The 12,237-nt window shown below is 40.7% G+C and overlaps 1 pseudogene; it reads left to right on the forward strand.

Annotated features, from left to right (window-relative positions):
• The first annotated feature begins 9,905 nt into the window (after positions 1–9,905).
• Positions 9,906–10,376, forward strand: LOC116555198 (annotated as a pseudogene).
• Positions 10,377–12,237: the final 1,861 nt, after the last annotated feature.

A 12,237-nucleotide genomic window follows, 5' to 3' on the forward strand; every position in this document is an offset into this window, starting at 1 on the left:
TAGTTCCTTTCCTCAGGCAGGTCATCCTGGCCTCTGTGAAGCCCTCAGCAGAGAGGAGACCTGTGAGTTTACAGCTGTCAGTGGATAGCTCCTCTCTGCAGGCAGGTTGACCCCATCTGCCCAAGTCTGGCTGAGTCCTGGGGTTTTTATGGGCTTCAGAGCGGAGGAAGTGCCTGCTAATTGTTCCATAGGCAATCATGAATAGGCCTAGAGAAAGCACCATAGGTCTCACTCTGGTTTGTGGAACAGGCAGCCAAGCTCCCAGGCTTCAGTGTTATAAGATGCCAGGCATCTCTAGATTCACCCATAGATTCAATGTGATTCTAACGAAAATCCAAATGGGTTTGTGAGAAAATTGAAATGGTGATTTTAAAATTTATATGGAAGGAGAAAAGAGTCGAAAGTCAACAACAGACCAGAAACTTGTGAAGAAGAACAAGGGGTAGGGGGTATTGCTTTACCAAGATTTAAGTCTCATCAGGCAGCTATAATGATGAAGACATTGTATTGCCCCAGAGGTACACAGATGGATTTATGGGTCAGAATAGAGGATCTAGAAGCAAACCCACTCAGACCGTCAGGCTTTATTCATGATGAAGTCACTGCAGATCACTAAAGAAAAGATGAACCATTAAATAAAAGGTGCTGGGATGGTCCATGTATATTAATAAAATAAATATCTCAACCTTGCACCATACATAAAATTCAGTTTTTGGTGGATAAGAGATTTAAATGTGAAAGCATAAGCTTGGAGCTTTTAGAAGACTAGGTAGTAGAATATAATCTTTTGATGCAGAAAGAGGCCTTAGACATTAAAAAAGGAAAAAAGTGCAAATCATAGAGAAAAAGATTGATAGTTTGATCATGTTACATAACTGCAGTTCATTAAGAAACACAATAAAATCAAAAGGCAAGCCATGAAGTGGGAGATGATATTTCAACTTATTTCCAAAGAATAGTACCCAGAAAATATTTAGAACTTCTATGAATATATAAGATGTGGATACCCTAATAGGAAAATGGCCAAAATATAAATAGGCATTCCATGGATGAGGAAACACAGATGGCCCATAACATAGGAAAATATGCTCTATCTCTTTATTAACTGTGAAAATGTAAAATTAAAACCACAACAAAATACCATGTAATAACAACAAATGGGAAAACAATATAAATTAAAAAGTTAGCAAGTCCATAGAACAATGTAACTTACATTTTCTGTTGGTGGTAGTATAAACTGAGAGTGTGCCATTGGAACATGATTTATCATTCCATTGAAGAGTTAAAATATACATGTGCTTCACAACCCAGCAATGTCACTCCTAGGTATATGTCCTACGGCATTTTCTAATTTTTCTTAATTGGGGTCAGGTCACACTGGTGAGTGAACCAGCACTGAAAAAAATAAATTAGAGCAGGATATGATAGAGTTAAACAGAACGACGAAGAAACAGAAAATATCAGAATGTATTGCTGCAGTGTTTTGTTAATCTTTTGGGTTGCTAATAGTCAAGTCTTATATCGTTCTGTTTATCCTTTTGGTTGTGTTGTAAAATGTGTTTCTTATTGTGAGTTGCTATCGAAACATTTTGATAGCCACCTCCCTAGAGAAATCTTCATATGCATCAGGACACAATACAGGAATGTCATAAACAATAGTATATCTTATAATAACTAAAAGCTGAAAACAGCTCAAATATCCAACAATAGTAACATGATAAATACATTGTGGATTAGTCATGTAATGGAATATTCTACAGATGAAAGAACCTTGCTGATCAGTCATGAAATGAAATACTCCACAGAAGTGAAAATAAAGAAACTACTACTATACACACCCACATGGATAAACCTCTGAAGCATAATATTGAGAAAAAAAAGGAATCAGAGTATAATCGCTATGACTCAATTTACATAAAATTTAAAACTAAGCAAAACTAAATGACACACTGCTTAAGTCTACATATACAGGTAGTAAAACTATAAAGAATGACCAGTTTCCACATGGGTGGGGGGAGAGATACAACAAGGAGTTGCATGAAGTGTGTTTGAAGGTATCAATAGTGCTCTCTTAACGTGGGTGATGGGTATACGGGTGCTTACATTTTCATTATTATTTAATTTGAACAAATATGTTTATATTCTTTATGCATAATATTTCACAATTCAAAATAATTAAGATAACTACAAGCAAGAGAGAAGTTATTTGATGGAGTAAGGTCCTTAAGGCAGTCCATTGGGATGAGCTTCATAATACAAGCAAGGGGACATTTCTTGAACAGCAAGAAGGGCAACTTCTTTTTTCAGAGCAGAGCAAGAAGATGCGAGGATGAGAACCAGATGAAGGAATGCTTTCAGGTCTGTGTATGGAGTAGGAAGATATGGCGAGAAGCAAATTGAGGGAATTCAAGTCTGATGGGAGTGTCTTTTTCAAGAAAATGGGATGGTCTGCTGAGAATGAAGGGATAGGTTTGGGTAGGAGGCATGAGGTGAGTAGTGGAGGCTTTTTTTTTTTTTTTTTTGTTCGAGACAGAGTCTTGCTCTGTCGCCAGGCGCCAGGCTGGAGTGCAGTGGCGCAATCTCGGCTCGCTGCAATCTCCGCCTTCTGGGTTCAAGCAATTCTCCTGCCTCAGCCTCCCGAGTAGCTGAGACTACAGGCGTGCGCCACCACGCCCAGGTAATTTTTGTATTTTTTAGTAGAGACGGGGTTTCACCATGTTGGCCAGGATGGTGTGGATCTCTTGACCTCGTGATCCGCCCGCCTCGGCCTCCCAAAGTGCTGGGATTACAGGCGTGAGTCACCGCGCCCAGCAGTAGTGGGGGCTTTAAAGAGTATTTCACAAAGTGAAGCAGGTGTGCCGTGGATAATACGGATAATACTTGGAGGTGATTTTCGTGGCTACATAGGAAAAGTTGTTTTTAACTTAACAGTTATGAGTTATTTTAATGCATTTTTTTCATTTTAATAGTTTTTTGTTTAATGTATATTTGTGAAAAGTGGCATGTTAAAACTAATATTTCATGGATGTTACAGTACTTACAAAGCAAAAGTGGTGTTTAAATGTTGAGTTAAAGCTATTCAGTAAATATTAGTTTATGGCAAAAATCCTGAAGGTGGAACTCAAAACTCCTAAAATTTGGGAAATTTTGATTTAAATAAGATAATCAACAGAATTGTGAAAAGAGAAGCACTATGGGTGAAGAGTCTGGTGAGTGGTGGTTAAGACCCAACTGCACCTGAAATCACAGCTTTGTAGTGACTTAGACCTCAATTTTTCATTGGGAAGCCCCTGTGCCTTCATAGCCGAATTGCCAGTAACTGCTAAACAAAATTGGATCTGCCAGAATCAAAATGAAAAATTGAATTTGCAATCAAGATAAAATAAACTGGAGAATGAGCGGTGTAGCTCATTAACTCAGTAGCTCCTGCTCCTCTTGTTGGATTTACTGCAATATGGGGAAAAATGTATATATATAATCACTGACAGTATCATAGTACAGTCATAAAGGTATGAACTCTGCTATGGAAACAAGTGAGAGTTGCCAACCAGGGGAGCTGAAGAGGACATTTTTGAGGTGACATTTCACTAGGTGGGCAGAGTCTATGAGAAACTCAGGAAAGTTGTATGATAGAAGCTTAGACACATGGAAAGGCATGATGAGTAGACAGTGCCTAAGAAGATCCAAAAAAAATTTCCTAACTCGGAGAAACCATTAGAAGTCTGCCTTGATACAGAAATGTTCTTCTAGTCATTAAAATCTTGCATTTTTACTCAAATTTAAAAATATTGCTTTAAAACTGTCATACCGTTTTTGGGAGGTTTAAGGTAGGAAGCTGTTATTATTGCTTAGGTTGGTTTGTTACCCAATCTAGGCTGCAGGAGTGGATCACAGAGTAAAAAGAACAGAACTTTTTATAAGAGTGGCCCAGTATCCAGAACCTGAGGTTGTCTGTATGTAGGATTCTAGGGGAACATCCCAGATAACCAGAGGTCATTGATTAATTAGGGGGAAATGAACAGGTTCCCAGAGGGCTGACTCAGTGAGGACCATTCACATATTCATTCATTAAATATTTGTTGAGTGTGCGCTAGTGCCAGGGGTGGTGTTGGGTGTCCAGAATTTGAATGAACAATACAGACATGCTCCTTGCCCTAATGGAACTTACCTGGAAGAGATATGTCAAATAGTGAATTAGAAACTCTTCATTCATGCTTTTCCAAAGCCATTGAAAATGCCAGGATGAAAAGAGCTAGGAATTTAGAGTCAGTGCTGGATTTTGCTCACTGAAAAAAGCCCTTCCTATTTTCACTGTGTTGCTTGTTTGGGCTCTTCACAGAGCTAGCCAGTGAGGCTGTGGTATACTCCTTCATTTGAAAAAACGCTTCCAAATTGCTACTTTCCTAGAAACATCTCAATTTGCTACTAATCCTAGGCATGCCTGTGGGAATGCTAGAATGCCTTCCTTGATGGCAATATCCACTGACTTTTTCTTAAATGTTTGTAAATATACACTGATTTGTTCATTCTTTGAAAATATTGTGAATAAAGGGCTGAAGAGAGAACTGGGTAAGCATGGAAAACACCATAATTAAGGGAAAGAAGGTTACAAAGTTAATCTTCCTTAGGTTCTTGAGATCTCGAGATTGTAACCAGTAGATGTTGATGGGTTCTTAACTTGGGATCCTTGGAGTCCTGGAGGATCAGTGGATGCCCTTCAATGTGGTCCACAAATTTCCTGATATTGTATGCAAACATTCGTAAGTATGGCCTCATAACTCTCATCTAATTTCTAAAGGGATCCCTTAAAAGTCAAGAATCACTTCTACAAATTCCTTGAAAGTGATTTCATGAAGGTAGAAAGGATAGTAGCATTTATGAGAATATTCATGGATAATTGCTATGGTGTATATCTCCTCCAGAACTCCTTTGAATTTTGATCCCTGATGTGACAATATTGTGAGATAGGGTCATTAAAAGGTGATTGGATCATGAGGGCTCTGCCATCATGAATGGATTAATCCATTCATACATTAATGAATTAGTGGGTTAATGGGTTATCTTGGGAGTGGGACTGGTGGCTTTATAAGAAGATGAATAGAGACCGGAGCTAGCCCTCTCAGCCCTCCCTGTCATGTGATGCCCTGTGCCACCCTGGGACTCTGCAGAGAGTCCCCACCAGCAAGAAGGCTCTCACTAGATATGGCCCCTCAAACTTGGACTTCTTAGCCTTCATAACTGTAAGAAATAAATTCTTTTTTAAAAAATAAATTACCCAATTTCAGTTATTCTGCTATGAGCCATAGAAAATGGACTATGACAATGACTTTATGTAATTGTTATAGAATATGAGGTAGTGCAACAGACAACAGGGCCTAGGAGTCAGCAGATCTGATCTTCAGCTCTAGTTTCCTGGTTACCAGCCATGTGACCTTGCATAAGTCTTGGTCCCATTTCAGCTTCAGTTTACCTACCTTTTCAGTGGAGGACACCATATTTCCATACTTCATATGGCTTTGTTTTAAATGATCAGATGTATGTGAAAATGTTTTTGAAACTTCAAGGCATTATCTAAAAGCAAGAGGTTTTAGATCATGTTTACTATTGTACCTGTAGTTGGTGTATGTTCTTGGTCACTAGAGGGAGCCTTAGCATTCAGGGGAAGAATAAGCCAATGATGCTTATTCTTGAAAGCTTGAGCCTCTATGAGGAATTAATTCTTTTAAAAACTTGCATCTTATAAATATCCACTTAGATTTTTTAGAAAATTCAGAGAAAGGTCTATAAAAGCAAGCATGACCACAGTTCCGTGTGACACATATTTTCCCACCCATTAACCCACAGGATTATTCCTTTTAAATTTATGATACATTTGGCTTGTGGAAATTCTTAACATACATGTAGAATCAATTTAACAGCAAGAAAAAGAAAGTAGAAAACACAACTTCTCAGAAGGCCATAGGAAAAAAGTACTTTTCCACTAGCAAAAACAATCCATTGTAAATTCTGTGGCACATGGCAATGCTGTTAGAGGATTTTTGTATCCAAACAGGATGGGGGACATACATTGTCAAACTTTGGCTTTAGATGTCCTATTGGCACCTTCTGAAGTTCTTAACTGGTATGTTTTCCTTATGCTAGAGCTGGAGTGGGAGGAATCTTACACATTTAAAAGAGCTTGACTGTTAAATCAGAGGACCCCAGGATGGTCTGAAGGAGGAGGTAGGATAGAATGAAAGATACTGAACTTAGGGTGGGTGGTGGCTCATATTTGTAATCCCAGCACTTTGGGAGGCTGAGGCAGGTGAATTACTTTGGGTCAGGAGTTTGAGACCAGGCTAGCCAACCTGGTGAAACCTTGTCTCTACTAAAAATACAAAAATTAGCTGGGCGTGGTGGTATGCCCATGCAATCCTAGCTACTTGGGAGGCCGAGGCAGGAGAATTGCTTGAACCTGGGAGGTGGAGATTGCATTGAGCCAAGATCGCATCACTGCACTGCAGCCTGGGTGACAGAGCGAGACTCTGTCTTTAAAAACAAACAAACTGGACTTGTATTTTAGGGAATCAGAATTTCACTGACTCATTGTGTATTTTGGAGACAATGATTGTCCCCCTTTGGGGCCTCAGTTTTTCTCTCTGATTCTAACCAATACCCTATCCCATGTATTCCACATGTATACACTCATGGTCTGATGGGCATCCCTCATCAAATATGGGACATTAAGAGATTAGACTCATGTCCCCGATCGTGAAAGACAATGTTTTGCAGGAGCACAGAGCTCCTAGATTTATCTGATTTTCAACCCAAGAGTATTTGGAGAAGTGGAGTCTTGATATCTCTCCTAATGGCCATTCAGGTTGTGTTTTCATTCTGCAGTACAACAAATGTTTGCCAAAAAATAGTAAACATCATTTTTTCACATACATTTGCAAGAATCAATGTAAAAACTTAATTGCTAATGTTCGTTAGCAAAACTGGCCAATGAAATTGTCAAGCGCTGATCTGCCAAGTTTCCTTGATTCTAAGATATTCTCCCATAAACCCTGCCCTCCTCAATGTAACTTTTTAAAAACAGGAACATGTCTGTGTCTCATTTAAAGAAGGATTGACTACCCCTCCTGAAAAGCTGTTATTAAATCTATGGTGTTCCTATAGTCAATGGTCTTTTTGATTCAGGAAGTAGTTTTGGAAATACTTTATATTCGTTTTGTATATTTCTTATACGTGGAGTTTTGAAAAGCTCTCCTTTACTACCACATTCAAGCTCTAGCTTGCACTGCAGCTATTGGTGTCTCCAAAGTCATCCCAGCAGGAAGGGATTTCTCTCTGTTGACGAACGCAGGAGACTGGAGGTTATAAGGGATGAATGAAGCCTTGCTGGGCTTGTTCAATGCAGTTTATGAGAAACAGCTGCCTTTTTTTTTTTGTCAAGGCACTTGTTTAAGGCTTTCCCTTCCTTTCCCCTGAAGTCTGAAAACTACCCAAGATTAATCAGCTGACTTGGGTCAGAACAAGCCAGAGGTTCTACTAGCCCATATAAAGAATGGCTGTACCATGTTAGCAATAGGAAATTTTCTAGAACAAGACAAACAGATTGATCAATGATTCCATTAATGATTATAGACCGATCAATTTTCTCCCTTTTTGTTTTCCAGAGGCTGTTTCTTCTTAAAGCTTTCAAGTGGTGTATAAGTCCCTTTATGCTGCCATAAAGGAATATCCAAGACTGGGTAACCCAAGACCGGGTGCTAAACCAGCTCTCTTGTGAACTCATAGAAAACTCACTCATTACTGCGGGGACAGCAGCAGCAAGTCATTCATGAGGCATCCACCTCTATGACTCAACCATCTCCCACTAGGCCCACCTCCAACATTGGAGGCCACATTTCAACATATGATCTGGAGGGGACAAGCATCCAACCCATATCAGGTGGGGAAGATCAGGAGGCGGACAACAGAATCATTGTCACCCAGTTTAGGACTTCTCACATTTTAGTGTACATGGAGATCACTGGAGTTCTTGTTAAAATGCAGATTCTGATTCAGTAGGTCTGGGAGTGAGGTCGGTGGGTAGAAGAGCTGAGATTCAGCATTGCTAAAGCATTCCCAGGTGATCCAGTGTGGCTGGTCCTTGGACCACACTGAGTAGCAAGGCCTTAAATAATTTTTATGTCTTGTGTTTCCTGTTTCAAGCTGATCCACGATGTTAGTAGGATGAGGAATACATTTTATGATCTAATCCTCCACTCTGTCGGAAATGAAGAATGAATAAATAATGATTGCAAAGCACATGAAAAATCATGAGGTCACAGATTCCGTCTTCTGAATTAACACTTCAGGCAGATCTGGTTTTTCTCATGAGATTGCAAAGCAACTGTTTATTTGAGCTTCCTCGGCTCACCTCGCCTCATCCCGTCCCCCCCTCCCCCCCCCTCCCCCGCGCCCTCCCCTCTCCCCCCCTCATCCCCCCCCCCCTTCCCCTCCCCTCCTCCCCTCCCCTGCTTTGTTCCTCCCCCTCCCCTCCCCATCTCCCCTCCCTTTCCTTCCCTTCCTTTCCCTCCCCTCCCGTCTCCCCTCCCGTCTCCCCTCCCTTCCCTCCCCTCTCTTCCCTCTTTCCCTTCCTTCCCCTCTTGCTCTGTTGCCCAAGCTGTTGTGCAGTGGTGCCATCTTGGCTCACTCACTGCAGCTTCCGGCTCCCAGTTCAAGCAATTCTCATGCTTCAGCCTCCTGAGTAGCTGGGATTGCAGATGTATGCCGCCACACCTGGATAATTTTTGTATTTTTAGTAGAGACAGGGTTTTGCCATGTTGGCCATGCTGGTCTCAAACTCGTGACCTCAAGTAATCCACCCCCCTTGGCCTCCCAAAGTGCTGGGGTTACAGGCATGAGCCACCGTACCTAGCCTATTTGAGGTTATTTTTCATTGGCAGGCATCATGTTCTGTACTACATTTATGCAGGAACACAATGGGACAGAATGAGAGTCTGTCTACCAATTCCTCTGGCTCTAAATAATCTGTGTTCTTCATCTTTCTCTTACCACCAGGAAGCAATCCAATTATTACTTATGCAAAGGGAAGAAAAATTTCAGGTTTTTCTTGAATATTCTCTAGAGAGCCACATTTTGGAATTGTTATGCAGTTTTTGGACCATTAATTTGGCTCATTTTATGTTGCTTTGGATCTATTATGTTCACAATTTGTCTTATCTTGGTGAAATTGTAAGTTCATTATAGTTGGAGGTCATATCTTCTCCTTTATAGGACTAGAAGATTGGTAGTGAACTTTAAACTCATCGAGTCTCATTTCCTCTTTAATATTTGAATTTCTACAAGCCAGCCTGAACTTAAAATATAGTGGGTGATAGGGATCTTACTACTTTATATTCTAACCTTTGCACAGCTCTAAGTGTGAGAAATCTTTTCTATTATTGAATTTAGAGTTGTCTCCCTGTGGCTTTTGTCCATTAGCCCAGTGCTATTGACTGGGAGCAAGTCTTTTGTCTTGAATAGACTGTAGACACTTAATGCATATTGCTGGAAAGTGACTTGTTCAGGCCCAGGACTTGGGGTTTTCTCTGCCTTTGGCAATTCCCCATACAGCAGAGTAGCCTTTAACTCCTGAGCTGAGGAATAAACCTGGGGCAAGGTCCAAAGCTGCACTGCCAGAAATTGCCTGAGCCAGGGTGAAGTAAAATAGTCACTGCTCATAAGGACTTTACCCTGCTTGATTACAGGGGTTTACCATTTCCTGTATTTTCTTTTTACACCCAGACTGACTTAAGTCTTAAATGCAGGATGAAGATTCATGATTACTCATGATTTTTCACACAACCAGATCATTCAATAGGAATCTTTAAAATGGCATCAATTTAAAAAATATTTGTTTGGACCCTTTTCACAAGATGGCCCCGAAAGCGAAGAAGGAAGCTCCTGCCCCTCTTAAAGCCGAAGCCAAAGCGAAGGCTTTAAAGGCCAAGAAGACAGTGTTGAAAGGTGTCCACAGCCACAAAAAAAAAAGAAGATCCACATGTCACCCACCTTCCGGCAGCCCAAGACACTGCGACTCCGGAGGCAGCCCAAATATCCTCAGAAGAGCGCCCCCAGGAGAAACAAACTGGACCACCATGCTATCATCAAGTTTCGGCTGACCACTGAGTCTGCCATGAAGACAGAAGACAACAACACACTTGTGTTCATTGTGGATGTTGAAGCCAACAAGCGCCAGATCAAAATAGGCTGTGAAGAAGCTCTATGACATTGATGTGGCCAAGGTCAACACCCTGATTTGGCCTGATGGAGAGAAGAAGGCATATATTCGACTGGCTCCTGATTACGATGCTTTGGATGTTGCCAACAAAATTGGGATCATCTAAACTGAGTCCAGCTGGCTAATTCTAAATATATATATATATCTTTTCACCATTAAAATATATATATATATATTTGTTTATTCTTTAGTCCTTACCTAATGCAAAATTGTAAAACTGGCAAAGTTGGACTTTGGTCCTCCTTTCCTATCCCTCTTTTAGAACCTTTCCACCCTTTCTATTTTATGCTCTATGGGTGACCTGATCTCCAGGGATTCTCTCTTGCAGTATCATCTATGCCTTAGACTATACATTTCCTCTTTCCTCATCAAAACTTCTCTTTCCTCTGTCTGATTCTGTCAGCAGCTGACTTTATGCAATGGGACCTTGGTTGTTAATGGGTTTTCTCCCCTTAACAAATCCTTCATAATGTGTAAGATAGCTCTTGCTTTATCTGTCTACCTCATTGTCATAATCCCTTAATCCTGTCAAACATGTGTTTCCAGATGACCCTTACAGAATGGCTTTATAGTGAGGGAGGATAGATATCGTGTTAAGATCATGGATAAGAAACTGTTTTGGTCTGTGTGTTCCTCAATACAAGTTCACATCATGCATCTCCCTCATTATATAGTACTAGTCTCTATAAACAACAATAATAACAGCTTTTATTACATGCGATTATTAATTATAGCTACTTGCTATGTTCCAGGTACTGTGTCCAGGGCGTAACAGATTTCTCATTTAATGTTTACAACAATACTGCCATGTAGGAAGAATCATTCTCATTTTACAGCAAACTGAAGTTTAGAGAACATAAGGGAAATGGTTGTGCCTTAGTCAGGAGTAGGCTGAGGTGGCCTTCTGGTGCAGCATGACTCAGCGGATTTGGAGTGCAGGTGCACAACTCTGCACATTATGTAACCACACCATATGAGGTGCATTAGGTGATCACCCATGTGAGCTCCTGCTTGGCTCAGAGCCACTGTTATCTGTAAAATATATAACTACCCTGCTGCCACTGTACATACAGCTTGCACCCAGGCTCATTTGCGCCCAGAGAGAGAGAGTAAAGCCATGTCAAAACTGTTTACATTTCCTCAAGTGTTTTTCCAGCTACCTGCCACTTGCCCACCAACTTCCCTCATATCTCAGTTAGAACCTGACAGAGAGGTTAGATAATATGCCCATCATCACACAAGTACTAGGATGCAGAGACAGGGTTCAAACCGAGATCTGTCTTACTGAAGCCCCTGTGGCCTTTTATTCTCTCCAAAGAACAGAAACCTAGGATTAGTGAGATTCCTTAGACAAGCCCTGCTTTGTCCACTTGGAATGTGACCTTCCTACTTCATCTAAGTGTGAAAAAACTACCACCTTGCTCTTCCCTGTTCTCTCAGCTCTCACCTTTCCCAGTTTTCTATGCTGAGGAAGCCTTCTTCTGGCTTCTGCATGCACAAAAATAACAAAAATTTGTTATTTAATTGTAAGGATTTGTTATGGAATGGGAGGAGGAATACTAACAAATCCCATCTGGGGCAAATTAAAAAGAACTGTGTTCCTGAGTGTATGTGGTTTTTCTTTTTTCAGGAGAGGAACAGTTCCATCAACTCTTTGGTGCAGGAAACATGGCATGACTCCATGGGAGCTGGGTGACTGAGATATCTCTGTGATACTTCTGAAAAGGCAAGATGGGTTCATTACCTTTAATGACCAAGGCTCTACAGTGTCAGCCTTGAACAGGTGGATTTGTTTCTGTGCCTAGATTTTTTCACATTTTTCTTAAAGGGCATTCCCATAAAAGTTTTTTGGAGGGACAGAGGGAATAAAAAGAAGCCAAAATGCTGCTTTCAGGATAAACACATCAGTTTGCAAAAATTCATAGAGTTTCCCAGGGTGGCCACCCACAGAGAAGGCAACATCTGGT

Source organism: Sapajus apella, unplaced genomic scaffold, assembly GCF_009761245.1.
Source record: "Sapajus apella isolate SASKATOON/1434 unplaced genomic scaffold, GSC_monkey_1.0 scaffold14, whole genome shotgun sequence".
In the NCBI taxonomy this organism is placed as follows: Eukaryota; Metazoa; Chordata; class Mammalia; order Primates; family Cebidae; genus Sapajus; species Sapajus apella.